Below are 24,634 nucleotides of genomic sequence, written 5' to 3' on the forward strand. Positions count from 1 at the left end.
CCCAGGTCATCCTGCTGCCAATTTTGCATGCAGGAGAAAAAGGAGACAGGGGCATCTCCTAGGGCTTCTATCAGCTCCAGAACATCTAGTTCATACTTCAGAGCACCTCTGCAGATCGTCCAGTCCTTTATGCTTCTTCTACTAGCCACTAAAACGCACCACCTTGCTACTGGGTGTCAAGACTACACTTAGTCACCCTTAGCCAACTGTTAAGAAGGCACTCGCTTTGCATCACAAATCGTCTCTTGGCTCACAGGGCCTTTAGCTGGCTCTCACATAATGTATGCAATCTCTCATAGACACTTAGTCGGCCATTAAAAACCTTGAGCCAAACACAGGAGATTATGAGTCTGTCCGACAATCTCTACTGGGTCTCTGACTTTTCCCAGACACCATCAATCTACCTTGGGCAGGCAACAAGTCTCCCTCAGCAGAGAACTCTGAAGACCCTTATCTGAAACTTTAAAAGTCCTTAACTGGCCCCTATATTCACTCCGCCAGCCTTCACAGACTGCCTTTACAGACCTCCAACTTGTGCTTACAGACCTCCAACTTGTGCTCACAGACCTCCCCTCCTCCCCCAAGGATCCTCAGCCCTACCATGCTAACTCCAGAGGACTCTACTACTCTCTCTAATCACTCAGGTTTGCAAGAACAACTTAGCTGGCCCTACAACCTATCTTGCTGCTTCTCAGTTACCAGCAAAGCACACCTTCTACCCATTATACCTTCACTTTGAGCTCTGACAAAACTTCAACCCCTCCACTGTGGCTCTCAGACCCCTTTATACGCAATCCATTAGCTCTCAAGTCCCCTTCCTGACCCTCAGAGCCTAGGAGTCTCCATTATAGCCTATCCTTAGTTCCCTAGTTCACTAAGTCTCAATGAACATCCACTTACCGTGTAGAAAAGAACTCCACTAATCAGAAGCTCCGAGGGTACCACCTTTGTTTGATGCAGAATCTGGAATGTAAGCCTTGCCCACAGAAAAGTAAAATGCTGTTTGGGGAATATCACATACAGTACAGTGGGCGTGTGCACACACACACACACAGTTCTGTAGTGTAGTGGTGACGCACATGGGCTATTTCCACATTTTGGTGCGTGACCTTTGTCACATTCAGTACCTACTACAATATCGAAGTAGATTAAATCCTCCAACTGTTAGTGAACTCAAAGGATTTTTAGACAAGTGCACATCAGGATCCCCTCTGGATCCCTTTCCTCCTCACCCTGTGAGGAAAATAGGAGAAATCCTAAGCTCAATCTATCAGGATCTCTTCGCTTCCTCACTGAATTCCAGGATAGTCCCTGCATCATGGAAGAGGGCAAATACCATCCCCTCCTTAAGAAACTGAATGTGGAACCAGAAATCCTGGATAACTTCAGACCAATCTCCTTGCTCCCTGTGGTTGCCAAGATTATTGAGAAGATTGTAAACACTCAACTTTCGGTATAACTAAATTCCTTCACTCTCCTCCACAACTCACAATCTGGCATTAGGACTCTCCACAGCACGGAGACAGCGCTTGTGTAAATAACAGATTCCATTACATTTGCTTTGAATGCCAGCCAAAACAGAGCCTTAATTTTATTAGACCTCTCCAAAACGTTTGACACGATCTCACATAAGATCCTGAAACATCGCTTGGCAGCTATTGATGTGGAGGGAACGGCCCTAGCATAGTTGAGTTCCTACTTGGAGCACAGAGAATAGGCCGTGTGACTGAAGCTACTACCCCAAGGCAAAGATTATTTTAAGTGTGAGGTGCCTCAGGGCTCGGCCCTGAGCCCTACGCTTCTTAATATTTACATAACGCAACTGGCATACCTAATCGAATCATTTGATATCCAAGTGGTTTCATATGCAGATGATACCCAGCTACTGCCGACCTACGACAGCAATACTTTGGAATCAAGGTCAAAATGTGCAGCCTGCATAATAGCTTTAATGGGATGGCTTAAGGCCAACTTGCTCCAATGCATCCCGTAGAAAAAAAGAGGTCCTGCTATTTGGTGCCAACCCACTACCCAGGTGCTCCGGGGCACGGCCAGACAGTTGTATCTCTCTACCCCCTTCCCCCCACGGAGGTAGCCAAGAACCTAGGTGTGCTCATTGACACTCACTTATTGTCCAAATTCCAGATATCAGAAGTGGTCTTAACCTCCTATCTTGGGAAGCCCAGAAAACTGTAGTCCAGGCATTAATGCTCTCCAGACTCGACTACGCAAACATTCAGCACCTAGGTGTCCCAGACAACCTGCAGCAATGATAGCAAATGGCAATTAGGGCCCGATGTAGGTCGGTCGGTAACGGCGGAAAATCGGTATTTTCGGCCGTTACCGACCGGTATTACAGAAATGGGATGTAGGGGCATGTGTAACTGATTCGGTAAAATTACTGATCGGTAAATTTACCAATCGGTATTTCTACCGAATCGGTAATTATGAGATGTAGGTGGGACTCTTCTGAGTCCCACAAGCCTTACAGAATCGGTATTTTAACATCAAATTCAATTTGATGTTAAAATACCGATTCCGGTGTGCATGCACACCTATGCCATATGACAGGCAGACCTGCCCTTAGGGCAGGTATGCCTGCCACATGGCACCCGAGCCTCTTTTGGGGGTGCCAGAGGGTGTCAAAGTGACACCCCCTGCACCCTTGTGTAATTCGGTATTTACCGATTCGGTAAATACCGAATCGGTAATGCCCGTCATTCCTATGGGCTTCAAAGCCCATAGGAATGAATGGGCATTACCGGTCGGTATTTACCGAATCGGTAAATACAGATTTTTACCGATTCGGTAAAAGAAACATCTGGATGCTCCTACATGTCCCCCCTTCTTATTTACCGATTCTTAATTACCGAATCGGTAAAATTCGGTAATTAAGAATCGGTAAATAAGTCCTACCTACATCGGGCCCTAAGTCTTTTGTTTAAACTTACCAAGCATGTCTCCCACTATTGTCACCAATTGCACTAGCTACCGGTAAAAAAAAAAAGGATTATGTTCAAGACACTGACAGTGGCACATGCCGCTTTCTATAAGACTGGGCCCAATTATTTATCTAACAGTATTGTTGGATACTGTCCCAAAAGAACTCTCCGTTCACAGTCTGCCCGGTTACTGCCATCCCCTTTACTAAACTGAAGAAATGGGGTGGATCAGCACACTCATTCCAGCAGCCTCACTACCATACTAAGGAATAAGTGTGGTATGATTGTAGAATTGTAAAAAAGTGAAGTAGTGAGTGTGAAAAACAGCTACAGGTGGTGGTATGAGAGATATGTGGTCTTCTAAAGAAATTTTAGTATGTGGATGAATTTTAATGCAATAATTCTCAATAATCCATAGAAATGACTATGTGGATAAATACATTTTTTATTTATTTTGAAAGTTTTATATAGCGCGAACAAGATCTTTGCAGATATCAGAGCGCTTTACAAAGGCAAGGGGTAAGTGAGTGGTAGGGTAGGTACACGAGGGAGCATAGTTAGGTAGGTAAGTCATCAATGCAAATAGTACAAATAAGAGGGAGCATGGACAATCAGGTAAGTCGATAATACAAGTAATACAAATGGGCAAAGAGATCAAACAAGTAGTACAGATCGACGCAGAGTCTTAAAAGGTCCAAAGTAGTAGTTCAAGTGTATTTAGCCATGAGGATAGCTTTTACTTCTTTCCTAAAAAGAGGAGTGGAGGAGATGAGCCTGGTTTTAGGAGGGAGTGAGTTCCAGATCCTAGGCGCCATTCCTGAAAAGGAGCGTTTGTAAGTTTTTTCCTTCCGGAATCTTCGAGGCTTCAGCAGAAGATTGTCTGTGCTTCTGGTGGTTCTGGAGCCGCCAAAAATTGTCAGCTTCTGAGTGAGGTAGCCGGGTGAGTTCAGGTGTACAGCCTTGTGCGTCATGCAGGCAATTTTCAGATGTATTCTGGCTTCAAAAGGCAGCCAGTTCAGGGATTTAAAGTCAGGGGAAATATGTGAGTGTTTTTAGGTCTCGCCCTGGAATTCGCATCCGAAGGATGCGTCCAGGGTCGGAGACTTATAGCGAGCTGACACGGGGGAATGACGGACAAAAAACTGTCACGCGCTTCTCCCCGGCTGGATTCAGCTGCTTGCACGCGCACCAACATTCACGCATGCGCACATCACAGGCACACGCATACACAGCACTCACGCATGCGCACATACACACGCGCTGCTTACTTTCACTTTGCAACCCCCCCACCAGTCATCGGATTTTTTTACACACGCACGCATGCATGCATACATACACACACACAGACACACGCGCACGCACAGGCACACACGCACACACAGGCACACACACAGACACACACGCGCGCGCGCGCACATGTCCCCTCCCCCCCTCACACCCCACTCACCGAGTTCTTTTCGTGTGTCCCTCTCTCCTTCCCTCTCTCCTTCGGCAGGCAGCGGCAGGCAGCGGGTCATCCTCAGCAGCAGGCGGGGCTCTCCACGAGCACAGGAGCCCCGCTAGCTGACACGCAAATCTTCCGGCAATCTTCCGGCTGACGGGCACAGGAGCGCGGGGTAGGCTCCCGTCTGCTTCCTGTCTTTTTGCGGCCCCGCCCCCGTCCCAACACAGGTTGCCTGGCTTCCTGTTCGAGCCGGGCTGCGGCGGTGAGTTTTTGCACAGGGCACACGCTAACCCATATACCCGGCTGTAGCTACGCCCTCTATGCACACCTCATCAATCAATGAAAATGTACTTAGTTGGATATGGTTGTTGAAAAGATTATGCAGAACGGTGCAGTAAAGTGTTCGGTAGAATGTCGCCTTCAGTAAATTGAATGGAAACGAGTGACGAATCTCTGTGGGTAAGTGCGCATTATTTTGTGCCAACGTTTTTTTGTCTTCAAATAGCCTTTTTAAAAATGCGCTCATCTGCAAGATTGGGAATTTTAAAAAGCTGCTCTTTGTAATGTTTATCTATTAGTCGACAACTGCTTTTATTGGTGGACTTGGAATGTCGCTAGAATTATGTAATATCAATCAAATATCCAAGAAACAAATCAAGGGTTTAAAGTGAAAGTAACTGCAAGTAAAACATTGCGCCTAGAATCCTGAATGTCTAATCTATGAGCATCGAGGTCTCGGTTTGCATAGATCGGGTTATAGCCATGTGTGTTCCATCACTTGACCCGGCTGTAGCTACGCCCTCTATGCACACCTCATCAATCAATGAAAATGTACTTAGTTGGATATGGTTGTTGAAAAGATTATGCAGAACGGTGCAGTAAAGTGTTCGGTAGAATGTCGCCTTCAGTAAATTGAATGGAAACGAGTGACGAATCTCTGTGGGTAAGTGCGCATTATTTTGTGCCAACGTTTTTTTGTCTTCAAATAGCCTTTTTAAAAATGCGCTCATCTGCAAGATTGGGAATTTTAAAAAGCTGCTCTTTGTAATGTTTATCTATTAGTCGACAACTGCTTTTATTGGTGGACTTTGGAATGTCGCTAGAATTATGTAATATCAATCAAATATCCAAGAAACAAATCAAGGGTTTAAAGTGAAAGTAACCGCAAGTAAAACATTGCGCCTAGAATCCTGAATGTCTAATCTATGAGCATCGAGGTCTCGCTTTGCATAGATCGGGTTATAGCCATGTGTGTTCCATCACTTGGCTTAACATAGAATGAATATTCTTATGCTGCGCATTCGCCTTTTTATGCAAAGAAAATTAAAATAGCGCATAAATAAAAATAAAAACATTGCCATTTACAGTACTAGTAGCTTAAACTTAAATAATGCGAGACCTATTGCATTGCAAATGCTTGTTTAGATCCAGTGATGAGTCTCGCTGCCGCGTTTAGCGAAGCTCTTAGGGGTGCAGTTGTAGTTAGGGGAAGATCGCAGAGGGCGATGCTGCCGTAGTCTATGCGAGGGATGACTAGTGCTTGTACTGCAGTTTGGAAGTCTTTGGCTGGGAGGAAGGGTTTAAGTTTCCTCAAGGTATTTATTTGGAAGTTCGCTCCCTTAGTTGCCTTGCTGATATGCTGCTGCATGTTGAGATTGGCGTCAAGTGTTATGCCTAAAGATTTTGCTGAATCCACGATGGTCGGTTGGACATTGAGTGCAGTTAGGTGCTTAAGCCAAGTTTGAGTGGTAGAGATTTTCGCGGGAGGTGAGATCAGAAGGAACTCAGTTTTCATAGCATTGAGTTTGAGGTGGTTATCGGCAAGCCAGGATTGGGTGCTTCTGATCGTTGAGTTCAGAAGCATAATGTCTTTGGGGGATTGTAGTTTGAGATATAGTTGGGTGTCATCGGCGTACATGTGAAAGTGTACATTGGATGCTTGTAGCAAGGTGGTGAGAGGTTCCATAACTAGGTTGAACAAAGTGGGGGATAGGGAGGATCCTTGGGGGACACCTAACGATACAGATACTGGAGAGGACATCAAGTTGTTGCTCTTGAATTTCTGAGACCGGTTGTGTAGAAAGGAAGTGAAACACTGGAGAATAGTCTCAGAAAGACCCATTCTTGTGTTTAAGAGTTCGAGTAAGTTCTCATGTTTAACAGTGTCGAATGCTGAAGAGAGATCAAGAAAGATGAGGAGGCAGGTATTGTTTTGATCTAAAATTTGGAGGGCGTCGTCAATTATGTGAGACATAGCAGTTTCGGTACTGTGCCCTGCTCGGAAGCCTGATTGATGAGGGTTTAGGAGATCAAACTGTTCTATGTGCTTTGTCAATTGTAGTTGAACGCATTTTTCCAACAGTTTGGCGAGAGTGGGAATGTTGGTAATAGGACGGTAATTGTTTAGATCAGTGGGGTCGGCTGTTGGTTTCTTTAGTAAAGGTGTGACTTGTCCAACTTTGAGGGAGTCAGGGATGGTTCCTTGTTGAAGTGAGTTGTTGATAATTTTAGTCCAGAGTGGGAGGAGCAAAGGGGTGAAGTCTTTTACAGCGTTAGCAGGAAGAGGGTCAGTGAGGTGATTGGATGGTTTCAAGGTGCTGAGTAGTCTGTCAATTTCTTCTTCAGAGTAAGTGCCAAAGGATGACCATGTCGCATTGTTTTTTGGTTCAGTGGGTGTTATGCAGTGAGGTTTGGAGTAAAGGCTTGGGTCAATGAGATCGCTCCTTATGTTGTCAGTTTTTTGGTTAAAGAAAGCAGAGAAATCTTCACAGGAAGGTGCATCGCCCATAGTGCCGACTGATTGGGGTTGTTCCTTGGATTGTGTTCGGATTAGCTCGAACAGTTTTCTTGGACAATGTTTTGCTTGGTCGAGCTGGAGTCTGAAGAAATCTGATTTTGAGCGTTTTATTTTCCTGAAGTAGGCGTTTCTCTTTTTCTTCAGAATTTTTAGGTGCAGTGCCGAGGGAGCAGATCTCCAGGTGCGTTCTGCCATTCGCATGGCCCGTCTATCTTCATTGAGACTCCCGTCGTACCAAAGGTTGGAGATCTTGGTGGAGACTCTTTTCAGTTGCATCGGTGCAGCCTCATTGATTATTGAGGTCATAGCGTTGAGATAGTGGTCAGTTAAGTATTGAACGTCAGTAACGCCGGTAGGGGGAAGTAGGAGATTGCAGCTGTTAGGGGGTAAAGAGTTTGGATTGAATTTCATCAGGTCTCTTTTCCAAACTTTGGGCTTGGAGGATTGGACCGGGTTAAGTTTAACTTTTTCATTGATGAAGAATGTGACAATATGGTGATCTGACCAGTCACAGAGTTGGATTGAATCAAGTTGAATAGTGCCTTCTTTGAAGATGATAAGGTTGAGGATAGAGCCTTTGTCATGGGTCGGACTGTTGCAAATTTGGGTGAGGTCAAAAGCGTTAAGGAAATTTTTGAGGCTATTTACCACTGCGTCACTGCAATCATTCCAGTGAAGATTGTAATCGCCAAGGAAAATTTGTGTGTTTTGCCGTCCTGAGTTGGTTGAGATTGTGTCCATGAGTTGTTGGGAGAAGGTGAGGTTGTCCCCAGGTGGGTGGTAGATGATGTGTAGTGAACACACAGGTTTGTTTTTGCTGATGACATCAAGGCAGATGTATTCACAGGAGGTAAGAGAGGGGGCGGTGAGTTTATTAACTGAAAGGTTGCTCCTGTAAATGCATGCGATTCCACCGCCTCTCTTGCTGGATCTGTCAAGTCTAATGATGCAGTAGTTGGGGGGGAACTAGGATATCCATGATAGGAGTAAAAGATTCAGTTAACCATGTTTCAGTTAGGATGGCTAGGTCAAGGTTCAAAGTAATGATGAGATCAGCGACCTCCGAGGAGTGTCTTTGGGCCGATCTACAGTTGAGAAGTGTGCATTTGAGTCTGGGGGTGCAGAGGGAGGAGGAGGGATCTAGAGTGAGGGGGACTTTTGTGAGGTTGTTGGGGACGGAGCCTCTGTTGTTTTGCGTGGGGTGCCTGAGGGGGTTGGAGAGAATCGTAGGAATGGACAGGTGTGTGGTGGCTAAGAGGTTTTGGCGAACCGGGACATATGTGCGGAGTAGGGTGTGTATGTCGAGGTCCGAAAGAGTATTGATAGTGCCACGGGGCGGTTGGAGGTATTGCGAGAGGGGATAGAGGTCCAATGTGGGGGGTAAGTAGGATGTGAGGGGGGATATGTTGTTAGGTGGAGAAGTGGTGGTGGGAAGGGGGTGTCTGGGGTGTGTGAGGAGTAACTCTTTGAGGGTGTGGAGTTCTTCTCTCACTTGGAGGAGGGTGGACATAATCATGTTCAGTGTGGGGTTGGGTAAGGAGTTGGGGGTGGGCACTGAAGGAGAGCAGGTGTCTAGGTTACTGGAGTAGGGGGGGAGAGGGGTGGGGGTGTTAGTGAAGTGGTTGGAGTTGGAGGTGTTAGTGAGTGTGTTGATGTTCGGGTAGGTAGGGAGGTTGGGGGAGGGGAGTGAAAGGATTAGTGATGGTGTTGGTGTTATTGGACAGGGAATCGTGATAGGAGGGGTGGGGCAATTGCGGGAAGTGTGGAGGCTGGGCGTTGCGGTAGTGGGGAGTGAGAGGGGGGGGAGAGGTTGAGGGAAGAGTGAGGGCTAGGAGTTGGGGGAGTGCAAAGAGTGGGGGGGAGATGGGTTGGGAGAGAGTCATGTTGTGTGGGGTGCAGTCAGGTGAGGTGGGTTGTTCTGAGAAGCTAGTCGGAAGTGTGATTCAAACAGAGACAAAAGGTCTTGTGGTAACATTGTTTGACTTCAATGTGGTACGTCTAAAAAGACAAGCATTAAAAATGCAAAAGGTCTCGCCTTTCATTAAGTTAAAGCCATTTGCTTTGCTATACAACACCATTAGCAAAGCAAATGGCTTTAATTTAATCAAAGGTGAGACCTATTGCATTTTCAATGTACAGGGATGTGTGTTGGGCAGTGGGGACGGTTAGGTGCAGTGTCTGATGAATTACAAAGGATTTATCGACATTTGGAGGCTGATGAGCCAAGCAGCCCCGCACGGATTTGAGCCTATGACCACAGGGTCTAACACAGACAAGTAGGTACACACATTAGTTCGCTGAGCCAGCAAACCCGCGGGATGCAGAAAGAAGTAAAAAGGATGACTGGCGAATGGATTGAGAAGGGGGCAGCAGAATGTGGAGGGATGTAGATGGCTGTGCAGTGGAAGGAGAGACAGAAGGGAGGAGAGGTGAGAAAGGTGCTGCATTGGAAGAAAGCACGGAGAGAGATAGTTATTAGCCAGCGAGGCAATGACGGAGCCAAGAGAAGGCGAAGGGGGAAGTCACAGTAATGACTGAAGGCGAGGAGTGACTGCCCTGGCATGAAAGGACTAGTTTTAACCCCATTTTACCCCATCCCACTCAGGTTGGCCAGCATTCATGTAGTCCCTGCCTCTTGCAGAGCGCCGCACGTTACCTCAAGACAGCTCACAGCACTTTATTTCTATTCGTTTTGCTGGGAGTACTTATAGTGCCCAGAGGTACTACTTCTTTAAAGCACAGCAACGCCTGCAGCTTCTAAGCGCTATACAAGATATCATGGAGAGGCTTTCAAAAGAGGAACAGAGGAAGGGAAAACGACAGAGTAATGTTCAAGACTTAACAGCAGCCCTATATATTTCTGAAAACGAGTGCCTTCGCCTTCTTCCTTTCTCGCATTACGCAACTTTCCTCGTGCTGGCTATAACTCCTCTCTGCAATATCCTGGACATTCCCCTCACCACCCTGTACATTACACCCTGCTGCCCCTCCCCTCTTCTGTTGCATCTCTCCCTGCTAGGTTGTCTAGCAGCCATTCTCACATATATGGCACTCTGCACCATTCCAACAAAAGTGACAAACGCCTTGAAGCCTTCAGGGAGCATAAGGTACAACAAACACCAAACGCCAAACGCCCTTTTAGGTCTCGCCTGTCGATGCGCATGCGCATCGAGCTTGCGAGACTATGGGGGCTTATCCACTCTTTGTCCAACTTGCAAGGAATCGTGGCGATTCCTTGCAGTGCCCGTGACTTTTAAGCTCAATGCGCATGAGCATTGAGCTTAAAAGCGCGTGCACATGCCCCCAGCCGCCTGCCTTGCCTACTCTCCCGCCCCCTCACTTCTTGATTGCACGGCCGCTAGGCCGTGCCTCCCCTACTCTCCTCCCCCCTCCTCCTCCTACTCTCCTCCCCTGTCTGCCTGCCGTGTCGCACCTCTCCCCTCTCCGCCCCCTCCCCTGCCCGCCGTGCTCTCCCCTCCTCTCCTTTCCCACGCTCGCCTCCTGAAAGTCGTCTTCGTTTTGTCTCACCGTTCTCCGTTTACTTTCCTGCCTCCCCCTCTTTCACCCCTTTCTATTTTATATCCCCAATTTTCTCCTTTTTAGTTTTTATTTATTCCACTTCCCCAGCAGCACCGCACACACGCCCCTCCCCCGCTGTCCCCTGGAGCAGCGCGCAGACACCCGCTCCCTCCCCCGGTGACATGTCTCTCGCTGCCTCTGTTTGTGTTGGTGCAGCGAGAAATGTTCTGTCACAATCCCGTCCGTCAAATCCGGCTTCGTATCCTCACTCACAATGTCACGGGCACCGCGGCCTGTGCCCTCACACCTCCGACGACCACTCGGTGCAAATACGGACTCTCTCCCTCAGTACTGCGTCATCAGTGCCTCCCACGGCGACCCCCTCTTCCAACAGACCACCCTCCCAGACCAGCAGCCCTCCTCTCCCTTTCACCCCACAGAAACCGTGCCCGCACTCATGACGTACACGCCGTCCTTTCCTACCCACACACCTGCACTCACACTGCCTCTCATCTTCTGCATCTCACAGCGACAGTCTCTCCTATCCCAGGCGTCCCACGCTGAGTCTATTTCAACTCCGGCTTCCCACAATGACCGTTTCTCCCGCCTCATTGACAGTCTCTCGTTTCCAGTGTCTCTATCTCCTGCATCCCACACTGACAGTCTCTCTCGTATCCTGCACGCCACACTGACAATCTCTCTCATTTGCTGCACCCACCCTACATGACAGTCTCCCACGCCTCGTACACCCAGCAATTACAATATCTTACGTCCCCTGCACGCCACACCGACGGTCTCTCTCGCCTCCTGCACTCCATACTGACAAGTCTCTCTCTCATCCTGCACGCCACACTGACGGTCTCTCTCGCCTCCTGCACTCCACACTGACAAGTCTCTCTCGAATCCTGCACGCCACACTGACGCTCTCTCTCATTCCTATACTCCACACTGACAGTCTCTCTCGAATACTGCATGCCACACTGACGCTCTCTCATTCCTATACTCCACACTGACAGTCTCTCTCGAATACTGCACGCCACACTGACGCTCTCTCTCATTCCTATACTCCACACTGACAGTCTCTCTCGAATCCTGCACTCCACACTGACGGTCTTTCTCGCCTCCTGGATCTTAGGCTGGCAGTCCCTCTCATCTCCAGCATTCTACAGTGACACTCCTCTTTCATCCTGCATGTCTCAGCTGCCTTTTAAATCATCTACGCTCCGCGCTCCACCAGACAAAGGCACCACGAAGCTTTGCTGAGCGGCTATAACTGTCAATGCCTAGAGCGTGGAAACAAATGTCTGGAGCTCGTGTTACAAACACCCTACAGTTGTAGCTAACATGGCATAGCCTCGGGCAACTAATGGTATAATATTGTGCTCTCCATAGCTACACAGTCCTGGACGGCTGCATTGCCCATTGTTGCTCCACCGGGGCAAGAGCTGTGCCACCCTTTGAAGATCCCCGCTGGCTTTGTAAATAAGCCCCGTCTGGGTTATATATATGCCATTTGGCTATCATTAACATCGAGCAGAAGACCTTTCTGTGCCTCCCCTACTCTCCTCCCCCCTCCTCCTCCTACTCTCCTCCCCTGTCTGCCTGCCGTGTCGCACCTCTCCCCTCTCCGCCCCCTCCCCTGCCCGCCGTGCTCTCCCCTCCTCTCCTTTCCCACGCTCGCCTCCTGAAAGTCGTCTTCGTTTTGTCTCACCGCTCTCCGTTTACTTTCCTGCCTCCCCCTCTTTCACCCCTTTCTATTTTATATCCCCAATTTTCTCCTTTTTAGTTTTTATTTATTCCACTTCCCCAGCAGCACCGCACACACGCCCCTCCCCCGCTGTCCCCTGGAGCAGCGCGCAGACACCCGCTCCCTCCCCCGGTGACATGTCTCTCGCTGCCTCTGTTTGTGTTGGTGCAGCGAGAAATGTTCTGTCACAATCCCGTCCGTCAAATCCGGCTTCGTATCCTCACTCACAATGTCACGGGCACCGCGGCCTGTGCCCTCACACCTCCGACGACCACTCGGTGCAAATACGGACTCTCTCCCTCAGTACTGCGTCATCAGTGCCTCCCACGGCGACCCCCTCTTCCAACAGACCACCCTCCCAGACCAGCAGCCCTCCTCTCCCTTTCACCCCACAGAAACCGTGCCCGCACTCATGACGTACGCGCCGTCCTTTCCTACCCACACACCTGCACTCACACTGCCTCTCATCTTCTGCATCTCACAGCGACAGTCTCTCCTATCCCAGGCGTCCCACGCTGAGTCTATTTCAACTCCGGCTTCCCACAATGACCGTTTCTCCCGCCTCATTGACAGTCTCTCGTTTCCAGTGTCTCTATCTCCTGCATCCCACACTGACAGTCTCTCTCGTATCCTGCACGCCACACTGACAATCTCTCTCATTTGCTGCACCCACCCTACATGACAGTCTCCCACGCCTCGTACACCCAGCAATTACAATATCTTACGTCCCCTGCACGCCACACCGACGGTCTCTCTCGCCTCCTGCACTCCATACTGACAAGTCTCTCTCGAATCCTGCACGCCACACTGACGCTCTCTCTCATTCCTATACTCCACACTGACAGTCTCTCTCGAATACTGCATGCCACACTGACGCTCTCTCATTCCTATACTCCACACTGACAGTCTCTCTCGAATACTGCACGCCACACTGACGCTCTCTCTCATTCCTATACTCCACACTGACAGTCTCTCTCGAATCCTGCACTCCACACTGACGGTCTTTCTCGCCTCCTGGATCTTAGGCTGGCAGTCCCTCTCATCTCCAGCATTCTACAGTGACACTCCTCTTTCATCCTGCATGTCTCAGCTGCCTTTTAAATCATCTACGCTCCGCGCTCCACCAGACAAAGGCACCACGAAGCTTTGCTGAGCGGCTATAACTGTCAATGCCTAGAGCGTGGAAACAAATGTCTGGAGCTCGTGTTACAAACACCCTACAGTTGTAGCTAACATGGCATAGCCTCGGGCAACTAATGGTATAATATTGTGCTCTCCATAGCTACACAGTCCTGGACGGCTGCATTGCCCATTGTTGCTCCACCGGGGCAAGAGCTGTGCCACCCTTTGAAGATCCCCGCTGGCTTTGTAAATAAGCCCCGTCTGGGTTATATATATGCCATTTGGCTATCATTAACATCGAGCAGAAGACCTTTCTGTGCCTCCCCTACTCTCCTCCCCCCTCCTCCTCCTACTCTCCTCCCCTGCCTGCCGTGTCGCACCTCTCCCCTCTCCGCCCCACCCCTGCCCGCCGTGCTCTCCCCTCCTCTCCTTTCCCGCGCTCGCCTCCTGAAAGTCGTCTTCGTTTTGTCTCACCGCTCTCCGTTTACTTTCCTGCCTCCCCCTCTTTCACCCCTTTCTATTTAATATCCCCAATTTTCTACTTTTTAGTTTTATTTATTCCAGTTCGTGTGTCACCTCTTTCTTCCTTTGCCCATCCAACCTCCGTTTTTGTTCTGCCTTTGTCCCTGCTCAGCAGCCCCGCATGCCTTCCCCAGCAGCACCGCACACACGCCCCTCCCCCGCTGTCCCCGGAGCAGCGCGCAAACACCCGCCCCCTCCCCCGGTGACATGTCTCTCGCTGCCTCTGTTTGTGTTGGTGCAGCGAGAAATGTTCTGTCACAATCCCGGGAAATATCACCACCTCCGGGGATTATTTATTAACAAGCGGGCTCCTGCCCCGCCTCTCTCCTCATTTGATCTCTCTCATTCGGCTTCTTCTGCTGCTCTCCCCTCCTCTCCTTTCCCACGCTCGCCTGGGAGCCCTAATGAAATGTATTGACGCGGGGGCTTAAAAAGTTTGAAGACTAGGGCTCTAGGGCCTATTGGCTTAGCCTGTGGCCAATGTTAAGCTCCAAACTCCTACGAAAGGTGATGTCACCCATCAAATACAGGTAGCCCCGCCCACACTCCACAAACACCCTCTGCCTAACAGCTGAACAAAGCCACACTTGCGTCGAAGTGGAAAGTCCCCGACGATCTCTGTTCGATCTTTAGTCTGCTTTGCTTTCACTTTCTTTTAAGACAGTAAAGTTAGCATTTCCAGGAAAGGAAGGACACCCACGCGCAGTACATGTGAATGCCCTCACCCTCACTCACCCTCAACCCCTCACCCTCACTCACCCTCAACCCCTCACCCTCAAACCCTCACTCACCCTCACCCTCACTCACCCTCACCCTCACTCCCCCTCACTCACCCTCAACCCCTCACTCACCCTCACTCACCCTCACTCACCCTCAACCCCTCACTCTCACTCATCCTCACTCACCCTCAACCCCTCACCCTCACCCTCACTCACCCTCACCCACCCTCAACCCCTCACCCTCACCCTCACTCACCCTCAACCCCTCACCCTCACTCACCCTCACTCACCCTCACCCTCAACCCCTCACCCTCAATCACCCTCAACCCCTCACCCTCACCCTCACTCACACTCACCCTCACTCTCACTCACCCTCACCCACAACACCTCATCCTCACTCACCCTCACCCTCACTCACCCTCAACCCCTCACCCTCACTCACCCTCACCCTCACTCACCCTCACCCTCACTCACCCTCAACCCCTCACCCTCAACCCCTCACCCTCACTCACACTCAACCCCTCACCCTCACCCTCACTCACCCTCACCCACCCTCACCCTCACTCACCCTCAACCCCTCACCCTCACTCACCCTCACTCACCCTTACTCACCTCAACCCCTCACCCACCCTCACTCACCCTCAACCCCTCACCCTCACTCACCCTCAACCCCTCACTCACCCTCACTCACACTCACCCTCACCCACCCTCACGCTCACCCTCACTCACCCTCAACACCTCACCCTCACACAGTGCAATAGCTCTCAGACCATTTCAGTTACAGCTTTTATAAATATTTATGGCTTTTTTTATTTGTAATTCTTTAGCATTGGCTACAGGAAACAAAAATGCTAAACATTTACAAAAAAAAACCATAAACAATTCTAAAAGCACTAACTCTAATGGTGCGAGACCTATTGCATTTCCAATGCTTGTTTAACAAGTTGTGCATGCGGACAAAAATCATTATGATTTACGAAGCGCTACATAACTGGGCTGCCACTTGCTATATTTTATTAATCTGCTTTCGGTACCGCCAGCCAACATTATTACTGCTTCCTAGCGGATTCTCCATCTGAGCATCCTTTTGGGCGGATGAGTAAAGGTGAAGATAGAAACATGATGTCGAAAAAACAATATACGAATGCAGGTCTAAGTGTAATCTATACTAACAGGAACTAAATAAACAGTTAATCAGCCACTTCCAGCGCTGCGCCGAGTCATCCTGCTGACAGGAAGTCACATCCTTTAAGCAACACACGCCTGAGGAATTCAGCAGCAAACTGCAGAACCTCTGACTGAATCACATCTGTAACACGGCAGGATGTGTGCGCCATCCGATTTTCAGACAAGATAAAAAGTGAGGGCAGTGCTACACAAAGGTGTGCTGTGCACCCCCGTATTCCTTGAGCCACCCTCAAAGGTTTGCCCGCCTCCTCGAATAGGATCAGGGCCTAGATTCCCGGGACCCACCAGTGCCTGTGACACTGAGGAATGTGGTGGAGTGACGTCACAGGCTCACCGTGTGAGCTCCCTCCCCAACGCCTACCAGGCCATCTTCAGGTGACGACACAGAGGTCTGGGGGCTGGGTGCGCTCCCCTTCCCGCTCCCATAGTGCACTGGGGTTGAGGACACGATATTAAGACACTTACTTAGCACACGGTGCCAGAGGGGGTGCAATGTTTCGTTCTAATCTGGTGCATGGGTAAACATTGTATTATGTGCCCAGAAACCGTGCTGGCACAGCAGGACTACACCGTCGGCGTGTGGGACCAATATCCAATAAGCCAGCCCCGGGAGCTGTATTATTTCCACTTGATATAGCAACAAATTATACCCGAAGGTTGTGCCAGGCGTGTACCATTTTACGCTGCTATTATACATGACCCCAGAGTAGGGCAATGGAACCATGCCCTGAAGACACCATGCATACCACCCAAGGAGCAGGCCACCGCTGCCCTGAAATCCACCAGTGGCATGGAGGACTTTCGTTGGTGAAAACCTGTGTCTGACACTTTAGAGAGTCTGTTATTGAACCCCTTCCACAGGGTCCATGAATGCCGATATACCGAGGTACACTGGTGGCCCTTACTCTTAAGAACTAACTACCGACAAGCACGTGATAAGTGAATCATGAGCACTTTCTTTCAACAAACCTTATGCACGACCACACTATTCACCAACTGCTGTTCTGCAAGACGATGTACAATACACGTGCTTGCAGAGTACACAAATTTCACAAGCCAACCGGTGCACTATCACCCACAGCACACAAGACCCTTCCTCAGACAACAGACAGTTGGTAAATTGTGCAGTCAGGGTTAAGTAACTCCTCACAAGTGAAAGCATCAAAACACAACTTGCACCACACCACAGTGCAAGGAGCTTTAAAAGTGAAAGAGGATCGCGCCAGAGCTTCTCTTTATGGGGCCATGTGTTTGAAACACATGGCCCCATAAAGATAAGAAAACGTTTGCGACGGGAGGAAGGCAGACAAGCCCGTCCAAGTTGGCCGTCTGAAAAAGCCAAAAGTAAACGTCCTAAAAAGCCCTTTTCCAATGGCTGGCCGACGTTTAGCATAAATGGTGAAGCCAGCCAATGGAAAAGAGGGGCAAGGCTTAAAGCCCTTTACTGAAACTCCTCAAAAACATTAAATCTCGCCGAACGAGCTGCGCATGTGCGTAGCCACGCTAGCCGAGACCTAAAAAAGGAAAGTGTTTATCAGTACTGGCATCTTGCTGTTCATTCATATTACTGAAGCAAAATAGCCCACGTGCCTATTCGTTGCTGAATAAACAGCGCACATCCATTACGTTGTAGCCAAACCATGGACATTCCTATTTATTACGGATGACGAAGGGTGGCTGCATCACGGAATTAAACAAAAATAGTTCTCTTCAACTTTAAACAGAATAGCTCAGGCTTCCTTCTTCACACACCTTTCTAAACTTCAACTGGGAGGGTACTCTGTGTAACCAGATTTCCCCTTGCCCTTGGAATCTTAAGCCCGTACCTTTATGGAGCTGTAGCGTGCCTGGGTTTCTGAGAAGTTACGAAGCTGAGGAGCGCGCCATCAGAGAGACCACTTCACTCCAGGTCCTTTTGGACACTGTCTCCATTCCTAAAGTTTACACCTACAAATTATTGTTTTCAGGTGTGTTTGTCTAACTAGTACAAAAAAAAACAAAAAAACAAGACTATTAGCCTAAGGCTCTGCAGTTCAGAATGTTCTCTTTCTGGCGCACAGCGCACATCCCCACTTTCCAGGGCTGGTTGTTTCGACTTTGGGCAGTGCTCGGCATGGAAAAACTATCCTTATTCAAAGCTGGGGAAGGATCTAGATACGCAGAACTGTGGCAGCCGTTCCTTGCTTTGTTGGCCACAGAATTCAGGGAAGTGACATGTCCCCGGTATTTGCGGCTGCTACGTCTATCACAGGCTCATCATTGAGAGGCTTTGGTGTGGTTGGTTGTGTGTGTGCTGGGGATCACGGACCTGGAACCGGGGTGGGGGGCGGGTAGACGAGGGGAGGGATGGAGGGTGGGAGTGGGGGGAGGGAGGTTGTTGTTTTTTCTTTTTTTGCAGCCGGCTTGACTTTATAATTCCTTTGGAAATGAGAGAGCATGCCTCTTCCATTGTTTGGTGCGTTCATGATCAGCAATGCTTCTCTGCTTGTGTATGAGCTGCCTTTTTCAATAAAAAGATTTAATACTAAAAAAACAAGACTATAATGACCAGAAGGCACGAGGATATCGCACAAGTCAAAGACTGCTAACAGTGTCTGTATACGAGGGGGGTTCACTCTATTCTGTAGGGTATTTCTTTTGAGCCTGGGGGTCTAGGGACGTTCTCAGGACAATATACGCAGGCTAGTGGTAGCTCTCCACCTACATGCAAGTAGCTCTTTTTTGTGCTGCCCAGCATACTAAATTAGAAAGTTTCTGTTTGGTTAAATTAATATATGTTGACTAAATTTCAACATTGTGAAGTTGAGAATAAAATGTGTGTATTTTTCAGACCTCCTAATTTCCAAAATAGATTTAAAGCTGATATTTGAGTGATAAATCAGGTGACACTGGGAAGCTTATTACTAATTTTATGAAATTGGTACCAGAGGCATTGCCACTGTGGCTGTTATGTATACGCCATGTAAAGGCATTCCAAATTGATAACGCCTTTTTTACACTACAGCTGGCAACCCTGTCTGATGCACTGTGGCGATCACTGCTAACAATGTTGCCTATGGTGACCAGCAATGTAAAATCTATTATGGTCGCTATTACAGCACTGATAATATTAGTAGTTCATCATAGTTTTCATTGAACAGAAGTAGCTCTTTTAAGTAAATAAAAAAAAAAAGGTTGGAGACTCCTGCACTAATATGCAGAAGTTTAATTAGAGAGCAGAGTATGTCACATGCCCGTTCTTAAGCACCCGGGTGAAATGTTGAGACTGTCGTGTAAAGAATGAGAGCAGGAAAGATTACAGATGTATGAGAGAAGGGAAAGAAGCAACACAATAAAGGTATGAGGGGAAGAAACGGTACAAAAGAAGAACGACAAAATGACATAGACGAAAGAAAAGATAAGGACATAGAGGACCGGCGGCACTCTGCCAGCTGCCCGTTCCCTCACTGCCTCCTCGTCTACCTGACATGCCCTCCACAAATACCTCACCTCTTTTTCTCCCAAACCCCCTTCATTCCCTTGACTCCACACAGCCCTCCCCTCTCCTTCTTCCCTCCCGCTGTGTTCTGCACCCTTCTCCCCCTAAAATTATCCCTAATTCCTCTCCTTCTTGCAACACCAACAAAGGCAACTCTCCCTTAACCTTCGATTTGTTAACTCCCGCTCTCAACATCCACCCTTCCCCGCGTTTGAACCTTTCACCCCTACTCACCTCCTATCCCCCCACCTCTCCCTGCCTTCCACCACCAATTCCACCCCCACCTGTGTCCATCGATCCACCCAACCTTCCGTGCTCTGCATTACTCTCGATGGAAAACAAACTAGGTTCCCTTATCACTTACATCTCACAACTTACTGATGCAATCTCACTGCTTAGCTCTAAGATTTCCACCTTTTTGTGCACCCCCCCTCCGTCCCAACCTCCTACGAGATGCACCTCGCCCCCTCACCTCAACTTAGCCAAGCTCAATCAGTCGTCAGCAAACTCTGTTAATTCGCACAAGCCTTTGAACGCCGCCCTTCCTCAACCTGCATACCCTAGCAACCCTACTATCTACACTATTCCAACCATCTCCTCGGTTAGAACCAAGCAACCACCTAAACCCTCCCGAGCACCCCCACATAAACACAACATCCTGATCACCCTTCAGAGCCCAAGTGCCCCCGTCACCAAAACAGTCCTGACAGAGCTGCGCTGTCTGCTCCACAACTGCAGATCTGCAGTAAAACACAAACTTGAAATCTCAGATATCATCACCCACCACAATATTGACATGCTCTTCCTCACAGAGACCTGGTTCAAAGATACCTCGCATGCTGTGTTTGATCTCCTATTTCCTACAGGCTATTCTATACTTAAGAATGACAGAACAGAAAACACGGGGGGAGGTGTTGCAGTCATCTTTAGAAACTCCCTTCAACTTAAGGCCTCTCCTATCAGCTCCTTTCTCACCTTTGAATGCCTTTCATTGGAGTTACAAGTGCATCACCATTCACCCCTTAGGTTCCATGTCATTTACCGTCTGCCTCGTAGCGGCCCTGCGTTTTTGGAGGAACTCACTGACTTCATCAGTGACCAATACTCGCAAAGTGACAATCAGACTTTCGTAGGTGATTTCAATCTACACTGGGGCTCACCGCAAGACTCGTCCGCAAACTCCCTGGCCACCTTCCTCTCTGATAACGATCTCATCCAACACTGCACAGAATCAACACACTCTAAGGGCTCAATCCTGGACCTTGTTATTTCCAAAGCAGGCTTGCTTTCCATCTCCACCCCTATTCACGTAGATTGGTCTGACCACCTCCTCATCCCATTCTCTATTCAACTATCACACGCTATTACACTTGGCCAACCCAAGAGGGCTATCTCCTGGTTCCGTGATGTTAAAAATATTGATGTCGGTCCCCTCTGTGAATCAGCTTTGTTATCACTTCCAAGGCTAGACCCGAACCTAGATGTGGACGATCTCACCTCCCAATGTCTCACAGTTCTTGCAGATGAAATCAACAACGTCGCTCCACTCAAAAGCAAAAGATTAAGGCCCACCCCCTCAGCACCTTGGTTCAACAAATCCCTCTATGAAGAAAGGAAGCAGCTAAGATTCCTGGAGAAACAATGGAGGCAAGTGCCATCCACCGATAACTTGTCCACGCTCCGCTCCGCAAGATCCAAGTACCACAAACACATCTTCCTTGGGAAAGCGGCACACTTCAAAACCCTCCTTGACTCAGCCAAAAATAGACCCAAAAAACTATTCGATCTCATCAAGTGTCCTGACCGCTCTCCCCCTTCCTCCAAGTTGGAGGACTCTGCAAAGAGAGCAGCGGATTTCGCTTTATTCTTCGACGAAAAAGTGAAATCTCTTGTGGATCAGGTCGCTCATCCTACCCCTCCAGAGGAGTGCAAGTCCTCAGCTGTTTGGCATAACTTTGACCCCATTTCTGAAGATGCCCTTCTCAAGTGCATCCGCGAAACAAAGCCCTCCAACCATCATCTGGACCCCATCCCCAGTGCCATTGCCATTGACTTTTATTCCCTTTCCATCTCCTACTGGTCCACTCTGGTCAACCTCTCCCTCTATCAAGGCTCCCTTCCTGTCTCCTTCAAAACTGGGCAGGTCACCCCGCTTCTTAAAAAACCAACTGCTGATGCGTCTGACCTCAACAACTTCCGCCCCATCACTAACTTACCCTTTCTTGCGAAGGTTACAGAAAGATGTGTAGCAAAACAACTCTGTCGTCATATCAAAGACAATGATCTTCTTGACAATTTCCAGTCTGGCTTCATTCAAAACTGCAGCACTGAAACTGCCCTACTGCAAGTGGTTGATGACGCTCTGAGGATCCTCGACTCAGGGGGGTCCTGTCTCTTAATTCTCTCTGACCTTTCTGCAGCCTTTGACACTGTCAATCACAACACCCTCCTCAACATTCTTAAACAGAGAATGGGCATGGAGGGCACTGTGCATAAATGGTTTGCTTCCTTCCTCTCTGATAGATCACAAATGATCAAAATAGCGAACAGTCTTTCATCTCCTGTGGCGGTAGGTCAAGGTGTTCCTCAAGGCTCTATACTTGCACCCACTTTGTTCAACCTTTATTTAGAACCACTAGGAAATCTCCTAAGCAAATCCGGGATCCATTATCATCTCTATGCTGACGATACTCAAATCTACCTCAAGGTTGCCTCTACTCACGATCTCTCGATCCTAAGCTCCACTCTTGACACCATTCATAACTGGTTGTTTACTCATCAACTGATTCTGAACCCCTCCAAAACCGAATTCCTCCTCTTCTCCTCTTCAATCTCTCCCCCCCAGTGCAATCTTGGATGGATCAGCTGAATCTACTGAACACTAAACCCATCATTGCCGACAGCGCAAAATCCCTGGGTGTCATCCTCGACAAAAAACTCAATCTTGCTCGTTACCATCTGCGCCTTCTTTGGGGAATCCGTCGCTTCTTCCCGGAGCAGGACCTTATAACCCTGGTGCAATCGCTGGTCCTCTCAAGACTGGACTACTGCAATTCTCTTCTTACTGGCCTCCCCAAATCCCACCTGTCCCCCCTTAAATCTGTTCTCCATTCAGCAGCTCGTTTCATTTATGGGGCCAAAAGAAGCGACCACATCACTCCCATGTTATCCACCCTCCGCTGGCTTCCAATCGAGGCTAGAGCCATCTACAAGACTGCTTGTATCACCCACAAAGCCTTGCACTCCTCCTCTCCTCGCTACCTGGCGAATAAACTGAAACTCTCTGGTGGCTCTAGACCTTCACGCAATGCGGAAAATCTTCTGCTTGAACCTCCCACTTTCAAGAAGGAAAGAACGATGGCCCAATCCTTTTCGGGCAATGCGGTGATAATCTGGAACTCCCTTCCACCGCAGCTCCGGACCACCTCCTCCTCCCAGGCTTTCAAAACTGACCTCAAAGCTCTCCTCCTTCAAAGACACTTCCTAATGTAACTCATGCCCTCTCTATTATCCGTAGGAAGCCCTTCCATTTTAGAAAAATCTACTGTACAGGACTATGGAAGTGTTTTCCCAGTGTGTTCTTGTGATCTGAGAGTCTGCCATTTTGTGCAGTACTATCTTTCTACCTGTGTCTGGTACTCATGTGTATCTTTCACCCGTCACTTTCTCTTGTAACACACTGTTTTCTACCTCCTACAATTGTTTATTTTTGATACCTGCACAAGTGCCACTATTCCCTTCTTATTGGTTCTTGTGCTTGAGTGCCCCCCATGTATTGCAGTATTATAGCTTTATGTTTACTTTGTATGCTTTTGTAACTTGCACACGTCACTTTTTCCTCCTGTAATGCACCGTTTGCTACCTCTTTTATTTTGTTGGTTCACGATTGTCACTTTTGTAATGCACCGTTTGCTACCTCTTTTATTTTGTTGTTTCACGAGTGTCACTTTTGGAATGCACCGTTTGCTACCTCTTGTATTTTGCTGGCTCACGATTGTCATTTTTGCTTCATTTAATGTAACGTTTGCCTTTTTATTTGGTTCACTTGTATTGTTCTCATGTACCAGTTCGGTTCCTATTGTGAAGCGCTCTGACACCTTCGGGTAAAGTCCGCGCTATATAAAAATGCACAAATAAATAAGGGGCAGATGATGGAACAGGAAAAAAAACAGCATAAATATGCAAAGTAAAGGAAGGTGGGTACAGGGAGAAGAGCAAGGGGAATCTACCATACAGGGAAAAGAGCAAGGAGGATCTACCGCCTAATGCGAGCACAAATGCAAAAAGTGCAAACACAAGCAAAATAGGAAATAAAGGGAAAACAATAAAGAATAGAATGGACGGAGAGCGCACGGCGCACAATCCGAAATATCATGCATCACCACTGCTTCAACCAGGGTACACAACTCTCACGAGGCAGGCGGGGGATTTCTGAACGCAACACTTACCTCCCGTCCCCGGTTTCCCGATCGAAGACCTTAATAACTTCTATGAAACACTTCAAAAATTGAGGGTGCCGAGTGCCAATTGGAAAGCTGGAGTAAACTGACTGGCACGCTGTGGGCGGCGCTAAAGAAGCTGAGTCTAACAATTGGCCATAAAGAGTAAGTCCCACCCCCTCACACAAACGACATGCCCCGGAAATGAATGCCCCAGCCGCTCAAGAGCCGATAGTTGGAGCTAATGACAAGTACGCGCGCATGGCCATTTTCGTCGTCCTTAGGTTGCCAGCCACTAGTGACAGAAAGAAAGACAACATATAGAGGCAATAAGAGCTCTAGCCTTGGCAAACGAGAGCATTTTTTTACTGCAAGGAAATGGCACTGAAATAAAAAAACAATGCAGCCTCAAAACATAGTTGCCAAGTCCTTGCAACAATGTTTTTTATTTAAAAAAATCACCAGATTATTTTCAGTTCAGTTCATACGTCTTTATTTTCGAAGTATTTCATCATAAAAGACGACAAGAAAAACACACAATACACATCCTAATACAACATTATCCTACTAAAAGCATACAAAAGCCCTAAAATTCATAAAATATTTCTCATACAAGGGACTAATAAGGATATTAGGAACATTTTGTGGGGAAATAAATACAATAGTTAAAACTAGATTAAATAACATTTGAAAGACGTATACAGAGTTAAAATTTCT

At 48.2% G+C, this 24,634-nt stretch overlaps 1 protein-coding gene across 1 annotated transcript in view; it reads right to left on the bottom strand.

The window, feature by feature from the left end:
• TAF6L (TATA-box binding protein associated factor 6 like) overlaps positions 1-24,059 on the bottom strand; it is a 164,438-nt gene extending 140,379 nt beyond the window's left edge. Inside the window, exon 1 of the mRNA XM_078660493.1 lies at positions 23,927-24,059. The gene's annotated coding sequence lies outside the window, so the exon portion shown is untranslated. The remainder of the gene's footprint in view (positions 1-23,926) is intronic.
• Positions 24,060-24,634: the final 575 nt, after the last annotated feature.

This window comes from Lissotriton helveticus, chromosome 9, assembly GCF_964261635.1.
Source record: "Lissotriton helveticus chromosome 9, aLisHel1.1, whole genome shotgun sequence".
Taxonomy (NCBI): domain Eukaryota; kingdom Metazoa; phylum Chordata; class Amphibia; order Caudata; family Salamandridae; genus Lissotriton; species Lissotriton helveticus.